This window comes from Panthera onca, chromosome A1 (assembly GCF_046562875.1).
Source record: "Panthera onca isolate mPanOnc1 chromosome A1, mPanOnc1 haplotype 2, whole genome shotgun sequence".
Taxonomy (NCBI): Eukaryota; Metazoa; Chordata; class Mammalia; order Carnivora; family Felidae; genus Panthera; species Panthera onca.
Window position 1 is genome coordinate 109,146,536 of NC_138339.1, and position 19,816 is coordinate 109,166,351.

Sequence of the window (19,816 nt, forward strand, 5' to 3'; positions counted from 1 at the left end):
GTTCCTGTAGGCCCACCCCAGGCCAATTAAGTTAGAATCACAGGGAGAGCCAGGAATTAAAACCTTATTAGAACATAACACGAAGGTACAGTTCTAGGCATTTAAATATCAACTCCAATGACCTTACTCCCAGATTTGTTCCACTCTCGAAGGGAAGATAAAGTTTAGTTTTGAGATATTTATTTATTTACTTATTTAGCCTGAATTGGAGATCAGAACTCTCATTCATTCATTCATTCATTATTTGTTGAGTACTTTGTAAATGGCAGGTACCATTTACCTCACAAGGGGTCACAATCCACAGGGGAAGACAAGAGAACCAGCAACTTTAATGCCTCAGAAGGGGAAATGCAGAATACTACAAGAATACAGCAGAGGCGCTCCCACTCTTCATTTGGGGGGCACATGTCTTTCTTTCTTCTGCCCACCTCAGTCCTTGTCCTCCTCACTTTCACGTCTGTAACTCCCAGTCATCACTCACTTGTGGCTATGGGGTCTGGGTCCTAAGGGAACCTTTAACCTTCATTTGCAATCCTTTTCCAAAGCTAGATGGCGCTTTTCATGAATCTTGTGAACACCTGAATGGCATTTTCCTCTCTGATTTGGAACAGAGGCTTCCAGAAAGAACAGGAAAAAACAAGTGACATTCCTAAACCCCAAGGTTACACGGAAATTCAGAAATGACACATTCCGAGTGGGTTTGAAGATAGTGAATGAGCTGACAAAATGGGTGCCTGGTACCATCTACATGGAGGAAGCAAATGCCACGGCAGAAACTTCTTTGGAAAAATATCTTCCCAGAGCAGAGATGGATGCCAAGGAGCACACTGCAAAAATCAGAGAAAACAAGACCATGCTCAGATCTTGAACTACAAAATATTACTTATTCTTAGGAAATGGGTAGTAATGGAAAGTAACTATCTTCTTTCAGATTATCAGCGAGTATAATTTGCCTTTTTTTTTTTTTTCCATGCACTACCAAGCATCCTCCACAAAATGAGCCATACAGACCAACCTCTTTTCTGGGAATGCCGAATCCTGTAGTGCACCTTTTTTGGTTTTCTAGAATAAACACTACTGTGTGGGTCGTTCACGCTGTGCTGTGACTAAGACAGGAAAACTGGACTTGAATATCAGTTCCGTAGCTTGAAAGCTGGATGATTTCAGGAAAGTCATTCAACAGCTCTGGAAATGTACATCCCTGGTCTGTAGACTAAGGATGACGAGTACAGGATTGCTGCAGAGAATGAAGGAAATGATATGAGCAGAACCTTTAGTTCACCATCTGGCACACAGTAGATATTCAGGAAGAGGAGCTACCGGTCCCTCCATGATCCAAACCCACCCTGGGAAGGGGACATAACATAGCAACTTGGAATTTCTGGCTTCCTGCAAGCATGCCCTGTTGTTTCTCCTTATCTAACAAGTGAGAAAGCAAAAATCCTGCATTTAATAAACAGTATCTCACAGATCAGCACCGTGTGACTGGTTCTGAGCAGATACGGGACACTATCAGGAAGCTGACACGCCAAAGCCCAGCTCTCTCACACATTGTCGAATTGAAAGTGTCTGTAATATCCTGTTGCTACGCATCTATCTGGACTCTTCAACGTTAGCACTTTTAAGCCAAGTTTTCAGAAAACTCTGGTAGGCAAACGAAGAAAAATGCGACTTCCTCTCAAGTTCGACAAGGTTCTTCTAGTTCAAAGCCCTTTTCCAGAGTCAGGCGGGCCACTGTGAGCTGATAGAGAAGAGCAGGGAGGTGAGATGATGAGGCTAAGAACCCTTTAAGAAGCATCCAAGTCAAAGAGAAGAAGGGTCTGCTGTGGACACCCAAACGAGGGTGCATCTGGGGCCCGGGTCTGCTGGGCTTGGGGACGAGCAGGGACAGCTGTGTCAGACTGCAGGAGTTTTAAATGGCAAGCACTCACCTCCAGGGCCAGCATCCACTTCCTCAGTTCATCAGAATGGCTCTTCCCGATGCAGAAGGACCAACTAGGACCATTTACTGAGAGCCACTCTGACAGGGACTTCCAGTGGCTCACCAGCTTGCCAGAATTCTAGCTCCTTTGTGCTGAGTCTCCAAGTAAAATGGAGTCATCTGGACTTGTGTAGCAGGCATTGTGTGGAAGCAAAACTGGAACTGGGAAGCACCTTCTCATCATCTTTAATCTTAGCCTTTTCTTCTTTTGGCACCGGATAGGGAGTAGGTAAATGTAGATATTACTGTTTTCCTGACTTACCTCAATCAGTTGGCCACATCTGAAGCACTGAGCTAACTCTACATTTTCTTTTAAATTGGGACAGTACCTCAGAAATACATATGTAACGTCAAAATGATTTGCGGGCACTCAAGTAGTCTGCCATATTCTTGAGTCCCAAAAGTGAATATAAAAGGAAAATGAGGGATATTGAAGAACCTAGAAAAAGAAAGAATGCAAAGTCCTCATGTCTAACTGGTCCATTAATTTTAAGGAATGAAGGCTATAAATCATGAAAACAGATACATCTTACCATAAACATGTTATTTTAACTTAAAATACAGACATGCACAACACCTCACTAAGTCCTTCCCACTGGATATAGGTCTATCAATTAAAGCTTCCCATTGTCCTTTCTGCAAAAATAAAATAAAATAAAATAAAATAAAATAAAATAAAATAAAATAAAGTAAAATAAAAAAGACATATCACTCTGGTGGAGATTGCTGGCTCTTTACCCAAATTTATTTTCTCTCACTCCATAAGAAAGGGATTGGAGTTCACTGTGTTTCTGGCCCCAAACCATACATTTCCTGGTCTCTCTTGCAGTTAGGCATGACCACGTGACTGAGTTTGTGTCAATAGAGTGTCTGCAGAGACATCGAGGCTTTTCTCCATGCTCTCTTGCCTCTTCCAATTCCAGAACCTGTAACAGGTTTGCAACCACTTAGATAACAACAGACCTTAAGGGCACACAGGTCAAAATGATGAAAAAACTGGACTCCTGAATGCCTGCACAGACTTCCGTAGAATGCTAGGAAATGATCTAGAATGCTCGCCATGGATTACTAGGTAAAAAAGCAAACAAGCACATAAAACTTGATCTTCTGTGAACCATGGAATTATTATGAAGCATCTTTGTTCACCAGCCTTAGTGTTGCCTCCACAGTTCAATCATCTGTGGTGTCCATTTCAATTTGTTAAGTTGGACTAAAAACGCAAAAAAATATATATATACAGGAAACACTCTGAGGGTAGAAACCATCATATTTTAATGGCTCTCCCTCCATTTTTTACAAATGTCTCACCACATCTTACTTGGCCTTTTTTAAAGTACTTATTTTTACCAAGTTTAGTTTTCAATTTAGTTTTCACAGAAACAGTTTGCTTCATTTTCATGCTTATATTTCAGCCTTTTAAAGTAATATTGGACTAAATTCTTTTTTTAAGTTTATTTGTTTCTGAGAGAGAGAGGGCAAGCAGGGGAGGGTCAGAGAGAGAGAGAGAGAGAGAGAGAAAGAGAGAGAGAGAGAGAGAGAGAGAGAGAGAGAGAGAGAGAGAGAATCCCAAGCAGGCTCCATGTTGTCAGCACAGAGCCCAATGTGAAGCTCAAACTCACCAACTGTGAGATCATGACCTGAGCCAAAATCAAGAGTCTGACGTTTAGCTGACTGAGCCACCCAGGTGCCCCTTGACTAAATTCTTAATCACATAACAACACAGCCGGCAGACACATGTTGTGGCCCATGCTGACCTTTGGTGTATCTGCCACTGCTTGAGTGCAAACCATCCTCCAACTCACATGTCTTGCCACCAGCCTTTCAGGCTGGGTTCTGCTCAGTGCCTTCCAGGCTCAGCTATAAGTCAGCCAAGCAGCTCTGTTTCTGGGAACAGTACAGTGTTGCCTGAGGTGAAAGGTGTCACTGGGCCATCATCCAGCAAACTACCTGGGCTTGTTCTAAGATCCCCAGTGTACAAACCCTCTTGAGGGCACGTGTCACATCGTTTGCATCCTGTGGTCCAAAGCAAGTCCCAAGGCCAGCCAAACTTCAAGGGCAGGGGAATGGATGTCACCTCTGGATGGAAGAAACTGCAGAGTCATGTTGCAAAGAGGCACAGATCCAGGAAGAGAGTTTATCGTGAACATGTTTTCTCAACAGTCTTTCACACTCAGTAAATGTACACCCGAGGGGTGGGAACAGAAGTGAACAAGAATACCTCCAGAGGACCCCACTAGCCAAGACTGTGCCAGTGGGTGCCAAGCATGTCAGTCAACATGATCTGCAGTCGGAATGAAGATCACTTGCTGTTCTAGGAAAACCATGACGGGGACACCATTAAAGAGACCTCCTGCTATTCTCAAAACTTGAGAAGCTTTCAGAGCAAGATGAACAGCTTTTGCCTTGCAAGTTACAAACACTCTAGGATAAGAATGATGTGGCAGAGAAAGCTGGTCGGTGCTCATTAAATGTCCCATGTGCATACTACATTTCCACACCTCCCTGCAGTTATAGTGGGGCCATGGGATTAGTTCCGGCTATGGACTATATCACTTCTGGGCTGAAACACTAGAAGCCAGTATGCCTCCTCAATTCCTCTTTTGCCTTTTAGCAGTGACCTTGAAATACACATAGACCAGATGGTAGAGCTGTAAGATTAAGGAGGGCCATCCAGTCTAGACTAAACTTCACCTGAGTGAGTAACAGCACTGTGCTGAGTCACACCACTGAGACTTCAGGATTTATCTTTAACATATGCAGGTCCATCCCGATTTATTCAAATGGTAATGCTTGCTTGAAAATGCACAAGAACTCTTGGGAGGCCAAAATCATCAGTGGAGTGCATCCATGCTCCAGAATCAGAATTCAATGATTATATCATGGAGTTCTTAAAAGAGTGTCCCAGGAACACGGAATTACTATAGTGTTATGTCCCAAAAAGGAACTCATTGTTTTTAAGAGAGAGTTCTTTGACAAGATCCACATTTTCCAAGCGTCAGGAAAAAAAACTCAAAGACCATTGTATGTATGCTCAATGTCACCCCCAACTCTGGAGCCTTGGTGGGAGGAAAGGAGGTCAAGTCCCATGGTAGGTGTAAGGTATTCAGTGTGCCTATTTTTATTTTACTTGGAATAAAACTCATTACTCAGGACCACTGGACACTGACCCAATCTGTAGACCACCCACCATTCCCCCAAACGGAAGAGCAGGGAGGAGCCCCCTTTCACATGAAGAGACTGAGAGTAGGAAATACTCTAGTTGTACCACAGACGCTCTGACTAGGAACCTGACTCCACTCCAACCATCCCCTGAAGGGCATGCTATTCTCACATCCAGAGCTCTCTGACTATGAGTGGGAAACACCTTGATCAAACCCTGGAAACCAAAGTTCCAGATGCCACGTTCTGTGGAGAGTCTCAGGGAGGCAGACACTTCATTTGAGTCTAAGTGGGCTCTACTCCCTGGGATGCCTTTTGTCTTCTTGTAGGTGGAGAGAGATGGAGTGTCAGCTTCAATATCACGATAATTAGCATTGTAAAGAGCAGCAAATAAATGTGTTTGTTCATACTGTATCATAACAGTACAATAGTTACAAGTATTCTGAACACTGAAACTAAACACACATTTAGAAACATGTGTAAGTCCTCAGGGGTTTGAGCTTCTTCCTCTGACACGACATCATTTGGGGTGACATCCCTCTAAATCTGTAATACCCTCCCAGCCTGACAAATCTGATGAAAATGGGGAAAAGGTCAACCATAACGTACACAGGTGAGGTGCTTGGGTGGCTCAAGCATCCGACTTTGGCTCAGGTCATGAGCTCACGGTTCATGGGTTTGAGCCCCACATCAGGCTCTCTGCTGGCATCTCAGAGCCTGGAGCCTGCTTCGGACTCTGTGTCTCCCTCTCTCTCTCTGCCTCTCCCCCACTCATGCTCTCTCTCTCTCTCTCTCTCTCTCAAAAATAAATGAACACTAAAATTTTTTTTTATAATGTACATAGGTTGACAGAGCTGTGCAATGAAAAAAAAGGGAACTAGTTGAGGAGGCTTGGCTTGGCTTAGAGGAGGATTAAACAGAGAAGATAATAACAAGCAAGTGAGGAGGCAAATGATCCAATTTTCATATGCTGAGAAACCACAGCCTAGACTCTTCTCTGACATGAGGCTCCATGATTGGCTCTAGAGCCCAACATCACAAATTGCACCTCAATTCTTCTTAAATTATAAGAAATGCTAGTGTCCCTTCTCCCAGGGATCATGACTGAAAATCCTAACTGGTCAAGCACAGGCAGTGGTGAATAAAACACAATCGAAGACCAGTAAGGCGCAGGCATAGATCAGTCCAGAGCCCTGCCAGCCTCAACCTCCAGGCGGCCCCCAATCAGCTGTCTTCCTTCACATATCTGGGCTCCACACTGGTGGCCCTTGTCCTGCTTCACCCAGCTCAAGCACGTTCACTTTTTAAAAAATTTGTCTCATGCTCCTAGAAAAGGAAGTATCAAAACCATCTTTCAAATTGGAAGGGAAATAGGCCAGGTATGTTTTACCCTTTGGCATCCCCCTTGGCATGTCCAGCTCTCTGAGTATGTGGATTAGTGACTGGAGCCCTAAGGATCTGGAGGAAATGGAGGACCCTGAGAAGCCGGGGGACATTATCAGATTCCCCTGTCCAAATCCTTTCCACTCCTGAGAATCCAGTCTCGTATGAATTCTGTAAAGTTGCCTCAAACACCTTGCCTCAAACAAAGGACCAAGGGACCAAAGGACCTCATCGGAAGCTTTCTTTGGGCATTCATGATGTCTTGCCTCTTAAAAATGGTTTCTCGCGGGGCGCCTGGGTGGCTCAGTCGGTTAAGCGTCCAACTTCGGCTCAGGTCATGATCTCGCGGTCCATGAGTTCAAGCCCCACATTGGGCTCTGTGCTGACCACTCAGAACCTGGAAACTGCGTCATATTCTGTGTCTCCCTCTCTCTCTGCTCCTCCTCTCTCTGGAGCTGTGCTCTATCTCACTCTGTCTCTCAAAAAAAAACCAAAATTAAATGGTTTCTCTCTCAGACTTCAAACTCTGGGAAGGCAGGGCTCACACTTGTGTACTCTTTGGGTTCCTGGCAAAGCTGAGGATGGTGCCCTACACCTCACCAAGTAGGTCAGTGCAGGTAGCACAGGCCAGCCTGGAGGACAGGGGATGGAAGGGAAGGTGACACAGGAGAGATGCTGGGAGGAGGAAAGGGAAGGAGATCCACGTTTAGAGCCCAGGAGTACACATGGCCAGACTCTATAATGCCAAGTGCACTACTGGGCAGGATTCTGACCCTGCCTCTGGGGACGTGCTGCCCTCCTGGGAAATCTGATAACATCTCCACATTTTCTCACTTAACCACCCCGTTTACTTTCCTTTTTCCTACCGTAGGTACTATGGCCTCTGTATAGGACGAATAGCACTACTGCTACAGGTCACAAAATTAAATGAGTAAGTTACTGGATACCCACTCTGGGAGGCATTCTATGAAACTACAGGTCATGGTGCTTCTAGGTTTTACCAATGGAGTGTGAAATAAAACAGGGAAATTCTGCAACCGGGAAACGATCAAGTTCATTCCACATTACACTCAGAGATGATTTGTCATCACTCAAGTGAACACTGTCCTGGGACAAGCGCTCTTGTTTGTGAGTAAAAGCCATCAGATGCTCAATGTTGACAAGGGTACAGGGAAGACGGTAGATCTGAACACCGCTGGGGGCACTGCCACTAGAAAAAACCATTCATTTGATCATGTAATTCCAATCCTGAGGCTACATTCTTCGGCAAGAAATCAAAGAAGAAAAAATACATACATATTGTCGAACCATGTTCAATATCCTAAAATGGAAGCAACCCAAATGTCAGTAACAGAAAAATTATTTCAGAGCTTTGTGATGAGTTTGATTACAATGTATTATACATCCATAAGAAAAATTGTAGATATACAAAATATTTGTACATAATATTAGCTGAGAAAAGCAGACCTCAAAGTGTTAGGAGTAGTAGGGATAGGACTATGCAAAAATCTATGTGCATCTGAACAGGAACAGAAAGATAATACTCAAAGACAAAAGCAGATGTGTTAGGGTAATAGATTATTTTTAACTTAATACCAGTGAAAACAGGGGTGCTACTTGGCGGCATTCCACACCAAGAGAAGGAGAGGAGGAGTGAGAAGACTAAAGGCAGAAGAAAGACGGACTAGCCCAAGACAAGATTCACCAACAACATAGTTCGTATTCTCAGAGCTGCACTTCATATTTGCCATCAAGTACTTTCACTAAGGGTAACAATTAGATCAGTTGTAATTTGAAAGCATGCTCGTGAATAGAAACTATTTATTCAGAAAGATGCTCGTTCATGAATTCTTTCCTCTAACTCAATCCCATGCATGCTTCCTGCATTAGATATTCATGGAGGGGGGAAAGTAATTTCAACTTAATGTAAAAATGTGTCTGGAGGGGGCCATCGGGCTGTGGCCCTGCCAGTTGACCAGGTGGGTGGAGCTGAGGGATGATTAAGGTTCCCCCGGGGCCCAGATTCTCAACACACAACATGAAGGGGCTGAACCACAGCTCTGAGGACCACTGGGCTGTGACATCCCATGAAACTGGGAACTCTTATCCCATCTTGGGGAACTTGATGCAGTGTATAGGTGCAGCTCTATGCTCGATTTAGCAAGGGCCACATGCTCCCCAAAGGAGAATTAGGCAGAGGATCTGCCTTTGGAGATCTATACCTCACTAGGGTAGCAGTTATCACCACCTATAGTCATTTGCTTTTGACTCATTTAATCTTCACCCTAGGATGTAGAAAATACAGTAAAACCTTGGTTTGCGAGCATAACTCATTCCAGAAACATGCATGTAATCCAAAGCACTTGTATATCAAAGCAAATTTCAAGAACCACTGGCGCAGTTGTGATCATGTGACATTCAGCACCACGTACTACTCATATTGCAAGACATCGCTTGTTTATCAAGTTAAAATTTATTAGAAATGTTTGCTCGTCGTATGGAACACTGACAGAACAAGTTACTCACAATCCACAGTTTTACTGTGTTATATACTCATTTTACAGATTACGAAGCTGAGGCAGTGAGAGGTTAATAATTTCTCAAGGCCACTCAGCTGACAAATGGCAGAGTCAGGACCCAATATCAGACTGTGTAGCTCCAAGTTGATTGCGATGGTCTAGACTATTCATCTGACACTCCCTTCACCAACTCTTCAACCAAGAGCTGAGAATTTTATAGGAGGGAAAAAAGTCTCAGACGTAGAATTTTCAAAGTATCCTGCCTAAGAATGGCTCAGAATCCTCCAGCCATTATCATCAGCCCACGTGTTACATAAGCCCTGATGGATCCTTGTGGATTAAGCAGATTTACAACTGTCTTCTGTGAGTCCAGCATTGAGAACATACCCCAGGGGATTTGGAATGAGACGAAAGGGCAGGTGGACAAGATCAAATACCATCCAGGGTGGGCCATCTCAGAACACACGCTTAAACAATGCGGTCCTCCTCAGCATCCAAGGGCCAGGCCTGGTTTTGCCAGGGCCCCAAATTTTCCCCTACCATTCCTAGTTCTTAGGGATCCTTCCTTCCTCTGAACCCACAGGGAGGGATTCTGCAAATACTTGTATGTACAAACAATATGATCTGTGAAATAATAGATTCTATGAAGGGAGAATTTGGTAAAGTACCTATTTGCTGGGTTTTGCCCATTTAGGCAACAGATCTTTTTGAAATATAACCTTTCCTTCCCTGATTATAGTGGTAATACATGTTCTTTATAGATATTTTAAATGATATGGTAAAATAGAGAGAGAAGAAAATAGGTAGCCACAATAGAACCAACCACAGTTAACCTTATTGTGAATATCTGCTCATCTTTTTTTCAATGTATCTTTGTAAATTTTTAATACAAAATTGACAGATTATTCAATAGCCTGCTTTTATTCACTTAATAACACAGTGTCATATATAATGGCTATCTGAAATCATAAAGGAGTAGCATGATAAAAAATAAATATACAAAAAAACACAACTGACAGGGGATGCTTCTGCCTTGTAAGTAGGGGAGATTACATAATTTTTGGAGAAAATTATGCCTTTTGCAGAGACTGGTTGGACAACTAGAAGGTCATATCAAACCCTCCCAATCCCTTCTGCATTACGAAAGAGCTTGAACCCAGAGGAGACAGATCCTTTGTGAGTCTTTGCATCTACAAGCAGAGGGCTTGAGTCACAGAAGGGGAAAGAGGTAGAACAATAAGGTGGGGGTCTGGAGTGAGTTAAAGAAATTTTCAGGAGTCTACAGTGCTGCTAACATAACAGGAATACCCATCCCCAACCTTGAGTGGAGGCTGTTATATATCCAGCTGCCTTACCAGCATGGTTTGAGGACACTCCAAGAAAAGGGTGTCTGGGCTGCCACACAGCCTGAGTTTTAATAGAGCCAGAACTCACCACTGAGAACGCCCATAAGAATTGAACCATGGAAATTCATGAATCCCAGAGAGGATATTGACATCTCCACTGCCTGTCAGAAAGCTCAAGCCAAATTCACTTCCATCCCAATGGATCGGGAAGCCTCAGATGCCATGTAGGTTATACTGATATCCCATAATTTATTTATCCAATCTCCAAGTACTGTTCATTTAGACTACTTATGTTTTTTCACTTTTACCAATGAAATAATGATAAGCACTGTAGCAGAGACTGCTAGCTAGTCCCTAAAATCCACATCCTCCTCCTCTTCCTGGGCACACAACTTGACTACACTTCGTAGCTCCGTGACAATTAGTTGTGGTCATGTGACAGAGTTATAGCAAATGGAACACGAGTGGAGGTGATATGGCATCTGTAGGCCAAGGCTTTTCAGTAATGGTGTCTTCATGCTTTCCCTTTCTCCTTCTTCCCACTAGTTGTAAAAGATGACAAGGTCCTAGGGAACAAAGGAGCCACAAGATGAAAGGATGTTGGATCCCCAAATTACTTCATGGAGGGGAGCCTTCTGCCAGCTTGGAATCCCACTCCAAACTGTTTCATGAGCAGGAAGGAGCCATTCTACATTTTGTGGCTTATCTGACACTAGATTATTAGCCTATCCTAACTATACAAACATCTATAAATAGAAATGCTTGTGCATCTATCTGATATTAGTTAGGATAGTCGCTAACTCATGTTCAAGTTTAGAACATTTGAAGGTATTTGATAAAACATTGCTAAATTGAACCTAGAATTCTGACTCTGATAAAATCATTTAAAGTCTGTCCAATTCCTATAACAATGCATCAAATGGTTCTTCAACTCACCCCTTTATAAGGAAATTAAAATGTTGAGAATGACTGGACTTTCTCCCTGTATTAAGTACACTGCCTATTTACTTTACTACACACATTTAACCACAAAGAATAACATTTCATATTAGTTTTAATTCCTCCTCATTAGGAAACCACTTGGCACTCTTACTCTACATGGCACATCTCCATCCTCTTGTGCCCGTACATTGCTGTGATCCAGCACCATCGTGTCTGACCTGGAATGCATGCCTCTGATTTGAGAGCCTTTGATATCCAGCCATAATTTTGTATGCTTGTTTGTTCCAAGTAATTTTTTAAGTGCTTTTATGTATTGTCTGTATAGGAACTCCTTTAGAGAAAAAAAATTTTTAGTGGCTTAACTCATATGGGTAATTAGGTTCTAAAATCAGCCCTTAAAAGAAAAATCTTCAGGGGTGCCTGCGTGGCTCAGTCGCTTAGACGTCCAACTTCGGCTCAGGTAATGATCTCACGGCTCATGGGGTCTGAGCCCTGCGTTGGGCTCTGTGCTGACAGCTTGGAACCTGGAGCCTGCTTTGGATTCTATGTCTCCCTCTTTCTCTGCTCCTGCCCCACTCTCTCTCTCTTTCAAAAATGAATAAACATTAAAATATATTTTTTAAAAAAAGAAAAGAGGAGAAAAGAAGAAATGAGAAAAGAGAAAAGAAAAGAAAAGAAAAGAAAAGAAAAGAAAAGAAAAACCTGCATATGTCCCAATCCTTGCAAATCTCACTGAATCACCTACAAATAAAAATGTAAGATTTGACATAGTCAACCCTGTACAGAATGAGTATGTAAAACAAAGGGTATATTGTATATAAGAATATATGGCATATAATATGGACTACCTGAGTCACATCTTTCTCAATTTTTGTTATTTTATTTTCCTTCTATACTTAAAGAATTGACAGTTAAGGGTTTATTTTTTTCACGACTGCTTCTGAAGGCTGACCTCCCAGAAAAAGAGCTGCTGTTCTTCAGAGCCTCGAGAAAACTGGCTCAGTCCCACTGCTTGAGGCAGTATATCCTGGTCAAGCACAAGGTTTGGACTTCAGTTCACCATCTTGCCAGGATGGGGCTGAGGTGCCTAATCCTGCTGTTAGCTGGCCACAAACATTCCAAGAGGTTAGGCCCCTGGCCCCTCTCCCTACCACATCAGTGAAGAGCTAGTGATTCCCTGATCATGGAACTTAAAAGCCCACAGCTTTTTTTCCTCTCTCGAGCCTGATCCTGCCAGATCACCAGGCCCAACCTAGATGGTCAAGAGTAGACAGACACATTTTCTACTACTCCTGTCTGCATGTGTTTTCCCCTGTGAACACAGCTCCAGAAAATCTAGCATGTCTTGCTTGACCATTTGCTTTTGTTGGCATGAAAAGCATATACTTGAATTTGTAGAAGTTAAGATATGACTCTACTGTACTAGATTTCCTCTCTCACCTTGTCTTCATTTTTGTTAATATGACGAATGACATTTTTAAAATTTTTTTTTAACATTTATTTACTTTTGAGAGAGAGAGACAGAGAGTGAGTCGGGGAGGGGCAGAGAGAGAGGGAGACATAGAATCCGAAGCAGGCTCCAGGCTCCGAGCTTTCAGCACAGAGCCCGACACGGGGCTTGAACTCACGAACCGTGAGATCATGATCTGAGCCTAAGTTGGGCACTCAACAAACTGAGCCACCCGCGTGCCCTATTATGATGAATGAACAACATTAATAGCTGTTCTAGTATTCAACCATCTTTGCATTTTTACGTTAAATGAAATCAGGTCATGAAAGCTCTAGCTACACATATAGGTATACATACATCATAAACTTTTGGATTTTCATTCATATCTGACTTCTTTAGTTTGGATCCCAAGATTATACTAATTTTATAAGGTGAATTAAGGAAGATTTACTTTTTTGTGCTCTTAAAGAATTGGTTCAAGCTTAGAATTATGTTCCACAAATATTTGGCAGAATTCACCTATAACACAGGTGGTTTAGGAGGACTGTAGAACTTTTACTACTGATTCCATTTCTGTAAGACTGTAGTCACTGCCACGGCATTCCCAGAAGCCTTAGGTGACAAGTTCTGTTCTCATCATTACCTGTCATTGTATATTTCCCTATCAGACTGTAAGCTCATAAAGGAAGCAACCGTTGTCAGTCACATTAACCGCTGTGTTTCCACTTCCTAGTACCAACTTGAAATATATTTGATGAATGAATACACTGTTAAATAAAACACCAAGAGGATCTACCAAAAAGCTATTAGAAATACTAAAAATATTTAATAATATTAAGTTATCCCACTACAAAACAATTATGTAAAGCCTTCTTAAATATCAGTATTTACTAGTTTAAAAATATTTTGGCATCCAAATTTCCACTTGCATTCGCAACAACTACAAAGGGCCTAGGAACAAAATTAGGGAGAAGTATGAAGAAATTATAATAAAACTAAAAACATGTCTGAAGGACACAGAATATTTAAATAAATGAGCAGACATACACGTTCTGAAAGTGGAGGGCCGTATCTTGTAAAGAGGTCAGTGCTCTCCAAATTAATCCACATGTTTAAGTTAACTTCAAGTGAAACATCCTAAAGAAGAAGAGACAAATTATAGAGGTTTATGAGACTTAAAAAAGTATGATAAAACCTGAGAATAGAAAAACGGATAAATGGGACAAAAAGAGAAAGCTCAGTGGAGGCAACAACGATAGCAGATAGGTACACAGCGCTTACTAGGTGCCAGATACTGTTCAACATGTTTTATGTATTTTATCCTTAAAACAACACTGGATGGTAAAGTACTATTATTACCCTAACCCCAGTAAGATGGAAAAACTGAAGCCAAGAAGTGGAATGGAGGAAGGGGCCAGGGGCCATATGTAGACCTTCATGTAATCTCTGTGTTTATATATCATGCTCGTGTCCTCCGCCCAGGCCAACGTCGCCAGCCGCTGTGAGATTAAAGCTCCCATCTCCTGGATGATAGTGGTCACCTGGGATGGTGGCGGTCATCCAGAGGTCCCACTTCTTATACAGGCTTCCAAGCACTCCTGCTATCAGCCCCCACACTCCTCTAAGACACGGGACACCTCCAATCCCTAAAGTTTGCAGGGCTTCCAAGTTTACCGGCCTCCTCCTTTGCAGGCAACTTAGGTTTCGATGTTCTTCCCTTTGATTGATCTGTTAACATTTACCTTAATATTTTTCCATCTTCTAAAATGTCCATGAAAGTCTCATTCATTGTTGCCTCTAGGATTAAGTTTGTAGCTTTTGACTTTGTTGGTCTCTGCATTTTTTACTGAGGTGAAAAACTTGTATTTGCAATGTACCATGTGCATCCAGAAGCCTGCATATTAATTAATTGCAAGGAAGTTATCATGAAGAACACAAAGATTTATGTCGAATAACGTTTATTGTTTCATAATGTATAACGGCAACAAATGAGAACGGTCAAAATAGCTAACAATAAAGGGTTAATTCAAGAATTTTTGCTACCTCTGCGGTGACAGTGAACTGTTCCATTCAGATCTTCTTCAACACAATCTCCTGTGGGGGTAGCATAGTTGACCAGAAGCCTCCAGCTGCCATCCCTTTGGATCCACATCAGCGTTCATGTGGACGCCATGCTTCCTGCCCATTGCCCTCAGCCACTGAGTGAACATGGTGGGTGTGCTAGATCCAGGCCATGCTGGCCCAATACAAGAATGGCCCAATGGGCAACCTTTGCCCAGGTACGACTCCCCACCAGCCCGGGCAAGACCTTCTCAGAACTATGCTGCTCTTCCTACGCAAACCTTCCTTCCACTCTCCGTTCACACCCAGCCTTTCCTGCTCCTTCTCCCTTTGTCCTTCACAGGGACTGCTCTTGATACGCTCCCATACAGTGAGTCCTACCTTGGCATCTGCTTCTTGGAGGGCCTGAACTGACAACATTCATCCGACAAATATTAGGGCAACTGTCAAATACTGTATTTGTAAGAAATACATAAGGATAGAAAAAATAGGATATGATGCTGTCAAAAAATCCCAGTATCCCAAATGTATATACAACATAATCCTAGTTTTTTTAAGTTTGTTTATTTATTTATTTAGAGAGAGACAGAGACAGTACAAGTGGGGGAGAGGCAGGGAGAGAGGGAGAGAGAGAGAATCCCAGGCAGGCTCCGCTCTGCCAGCACAGAGCCCGATGCAAGGCTTGAACTCATGAAAGCATGAGATCATGACCTGAGCTGAAACCAAGAGTTGGAAGCTTAACCGAGTGAGCCACCCAGGTGCCCCAATCCCAGTTTGGTTTTCATTTAAAAAAAGAAAAAAAAAAAGGACATACAGATATAGAGCAATAGGTGTGTGTGTGTGTGTGTGTGTGTGTGTGTGTGTAAAAATAAAATCTTTTACACATACACATAATGTGTACACATACACAATAAAATCTTTTACACTGAGAACGGTTACTTCCAGTTGAATGGATTATACGTGTTTGTTGCTGCTTCTACACCCTTTTCCTTTTATTTTCCAATGGTTCAATAATAATCATTATTACCTTTATAACCAGAAACAAAAATAAAGTGCGCACGTGTGTGCGCGCGTGCGCGCGCGCGTGCGCGCGCACACACACACACACACACACACACACACACACACACACACAAAGTGCCCATACGCATTGTCAAGTCCCCCCGAAGTTGGACACCGTCTGAACGGAGTGCAGTGGCTGGTGTCCTCTCTGGAGGTTAATGCACGGTAGCCAGGCACAGCTGAGTAGCAAGAAATACAGATTATAATGTCACTGCTAAACAGCTTCAAAACTGTGCTTGGCTGATTACAGATGTTTTGAAAATCCAGACTGCATTTAGGAGTCTTGACAGAGCGTCAGAAGAGAACAAAGCAGATGGAGTGCCAATCCTACCGGGCATTGCTTGCTTTAGCTTCATTATGTTTTAAAAGAATTTTCTTTTTTTTTTCTTTTTTTTTTTTTTTAAATTTTTTCAACGTTTTTTATTTATTTTTGGGACAGAGAGACAGAGCATGAACGGGGGAGGGGCAGAGAGAGAGGGAGACACAGAATCGGAAACAGGCTCCAGGCTCCGAGCCATCAGCCCAGAGCCTGACGCGGGGCTCAAACTCACGGACCGCGAGATCGTGACCTGGCTGAAGTCGGACGCTTAACCGACTGCGCCACCCAGGCGCCCCTAAAAGAATTTTCTACCAAGGCTGTATCTAACCAAGCTCCTTTATTTTTTATTTTATTGCTTATTCTGTGAGCAAGAGTGGTGTCTTACCGTCTTTGAAGGACAGATAACTTTCCTCCCCAGTCTGCAAAAAGTACATCAGGGAACAATAAGCTGACATGGCACACACACACTATGCCTCCACCTGGCCACCATCCAACTTGCCCTCTGTCCCTCCACCATGGAGCCACCTCTGCACTTGCTGTTCTTGAGGAACTCCAGGGAATCAAAATGTGAGAACAATGTGACGGCCACCAACACAAGCATGAACTGACACTTATCAGATGACTCTTGGGCGCTAGTCAATGTTCTAAACATCTTCCATATATTAAATAGCTCATTTCAATCTTCACAGGAATCTTACAAAGAAGTACGGATAACATCCTTGTCTAACAGAGGAGGACGCACGGGGGTAGAGAGGTAAAGCAACTCTGCCAGAGCCACAGTGTCAGTGTTTAATGGAGCTGGAGTTTGAACACAGGAAGTCACAAAGGAGAAATAAAAGACCAAAATCCAAGTATGCAGCTCAGGTACACAGTGGCTGTCCTTGACGCAAATGAAAGTTGGACAATGCTAGATAAGCAGCACGGAAAGTGCGATTTCACTGGGGAGCAAATCAGTCAAAACAGACAAGAGGATATAAAAAAAAAAAAAAAAGAAAGAACAAAAAACAAGGGAGGATGTCACGCAAAGGCCACTAAATGTGCACTGAAAGACAAACAGATAAAGTGATGCAGATGTGCACAAAGTGAATGGGCTGGGGGACAGCGGAACAAGTCAAAGCAGCCGTTCCATGACGGAAAGGGCCATTGCAGAGGAAGGGAGTGAGCATGTGAAGACTGGGTAAAAGGGATACGAAATAAACAGAAATCAGCGACAGAGAGAGGGACTGTCAGCCAAGAGGAAGGAATGCAAATGCAGGGGTTCAGATATCTCCACTCTAGACAAGCAAGAGGCAAGTAAGGGGGAAGGAAGGGATTTGAGAGGGTTTTGCATCATTTCCTGTTATTTTAACCCTTGCATGATGCCTTCCTCAGCTGCCCTGCCAAACAGGGAGCGATGAACTCCTCCCTCAAGGCTGCTTCCATTAATGAAAGGACACCACGCCAGCCGCCCATGTCCCACGGTGCACTGAGTTAGGTTGGATGGTTGGTTTTCTGTATGTCCTTTATGTTTTTAGGGATTCCTGCCAGGAATAAGGTGTGCTTTCAGGTGAGGAAGTGCCATTTGAGAAGGGGATTCTCCTCTTGCAGAATTATTGCAGCCATAAAATAGAATCACATATGTAAAGGAGATATGTATGGGCTGGACACTTAGAATGTGTTCAATGCACGGTGGTCATGAGGAGGGGGTGTCTCCCTCCTATTCAGAAATAGTCGGGGTGCCTGGCTGGCTCAATTGGTTGAGCATGCAACTCTTGATCCCAGGACTATAAGTCTGAGCCGCATGTTGGATATACAGATTACTTAAAAATAAAATCTGAAAAAAGAAAGTCAAGGGCTCCCCAGTGGAAAAGGACCCAAGTCCAGGCACGCTGGCCTGGCTGTGACAGCTCTCCATTGGCTAGCCCTTTACTTATCTGTTTGTATACCATTTTGTAACATTTATAACAGAATTAATTCACAGCACTTACATCGTGGCAGCTTTAGTCCTCCTTAGAAATGCCCAAACGCCTCTGCAAGATTTACGAATTAAATGACACAGGTCCCCTTCATCACAGAGCTTATTCATAGATCACGGAAGTTTATCTACCAGTTCAGCCTTCCAGCTCCAGGTAGGCCAAATGAGGAAATATCTTAAAGCTGTATCCTCAAACATCAGTCAAGTTGGGATAAGACGAGATGACAGGCCTGGGTCATTGGAGAACAGCTTTCTGTTCAGCCAGTAGCACAATAGGAGGGAGACACTGGAGAATGCAAGGTCAAAGGAACAAGAAAGGAGAGTAAATGTCACATAATTTCAATTAGAAAAATGAAGCTGGCATACCGTGTTTTAAGATTGATGGCCATAAGTGGTCGGGCTTAAAAATACATTAACTGTAGCGTGAGCAGGGCCCGCTTGGCAAAGTCTGAGGAATGCTAGAGCAAGTAAGAAGAAAGCTGTTCCCATATAACTAAGACTAAACATCACTTGGGTCTGTATTCCAGACACAAATCTCATGTTTACCAATCACTTTGTTGGCTCAGTACAAAGAAGTTACTTTTATTTTATTTGTTTTTTGTTGGTTTTGCCCTTCTTCTGGCAGTTTCCTCCCCTGCATTCAGTCCACATCCTCATGATTTTAGCCCCAGTTCTAAATGGAGGCTTGAAGACTCAGAACACTACGTTCATTGGCCCCAGTGGCTGGTTCGGGGTTGGGTCTGTGACCTAGTAAGAACCAATGAGATATGACAAGACCTCTGCTGGGCAGCAAGAAAAAGGATCTTGGTTTTTTTCTACTGGAATTACCGTAAGTAAGATAACACATACGTGGGGCTGCCCTGGAAGCCAACACTACAGAAAACAGTCAAGAAGTGGCAAGAAAGCAGATCCTCACAACACTGTCTGAGCCCTTGGATCAGACCATACCTGAAGCCAACATCTCTTAACAAAGTTAAACTAATCAATGAACTCCCATTTTTCTTAAGCCAGGTTGAATTGCGTTGAATCCTCAAAACCAAGAGAGTCTCAACCAATGGAGAAACAGTAGCTGAGGCTCAAAGAAACTTATCTCAGCCAGGGAGGTGGGATGGCCCCCAGACGGGGAGGGACTCTCAGATTCTCTGTACCTGTCCAGCATGTAAGAGCCTTAATTCAAAGGCTGTGCCTCACCAAAGAGAGAGATGGCATGGACTCCCAAAGCCCCAGGCAGCCCTTTGCTCACACCTGCTGGTAAATATCCAACTATTTTTGGATACAGGGAGGCATCAGGCAGCCAGGAGGGAAAGTTAGCTGTAGGAGGCCCTCTCTGTGGTTTCTGTCCCATAATCCTCACCATAGGATGCCCTCTTGCCCACTGTCCTCCAGCTCAATCCACCATCTCCAGTGGAACTGGTCTCACGGCTGTGCCCAGACCACATCAAGCAACCTCCTGACTCCACGGATGGACTCTTCCCCGCCTGGCTTCCTTTAGCTCCTCCTGTTCAGCCATCTACCTTGGCCCATATTCCATGACCTGGCTCAGATCTTTTCCATTTTCTCTGGCCACAACAACCCACGCTTGCACTCAGACTCCCTAACCCTGAAGGAGGACAATAATCTGTTAGAGATTTAGCTCTTAA

The 19,816-nt window shown here is 43.2% G+C and overlaps 1 long non-coding RNA gene across 1 annotated transcript; it reads right to left on the minus strand.

Moving 5' to 3' along the window:
• Positions 1-163: 163 nt before the first annotated feature.
• On the minus strand, positions 164-18,639 carry LOC132681337 (uncharacterized). Its single transcript, XR_013554111.2, has 5 exons — positions 18,190-18,639; positions 14,523-14,674; positions 13,828-13,917; positions 1,016-2,420; positions 164-827 (listed from the first exon to the last, which is right to left on the minus strand). It is a non-coding gene; the product is annotated as an uncharacterized LOC132681337 (long non-coding RNA).
• Positions 18,640-19,816: the final 1,177 nt, after the last annotated feature.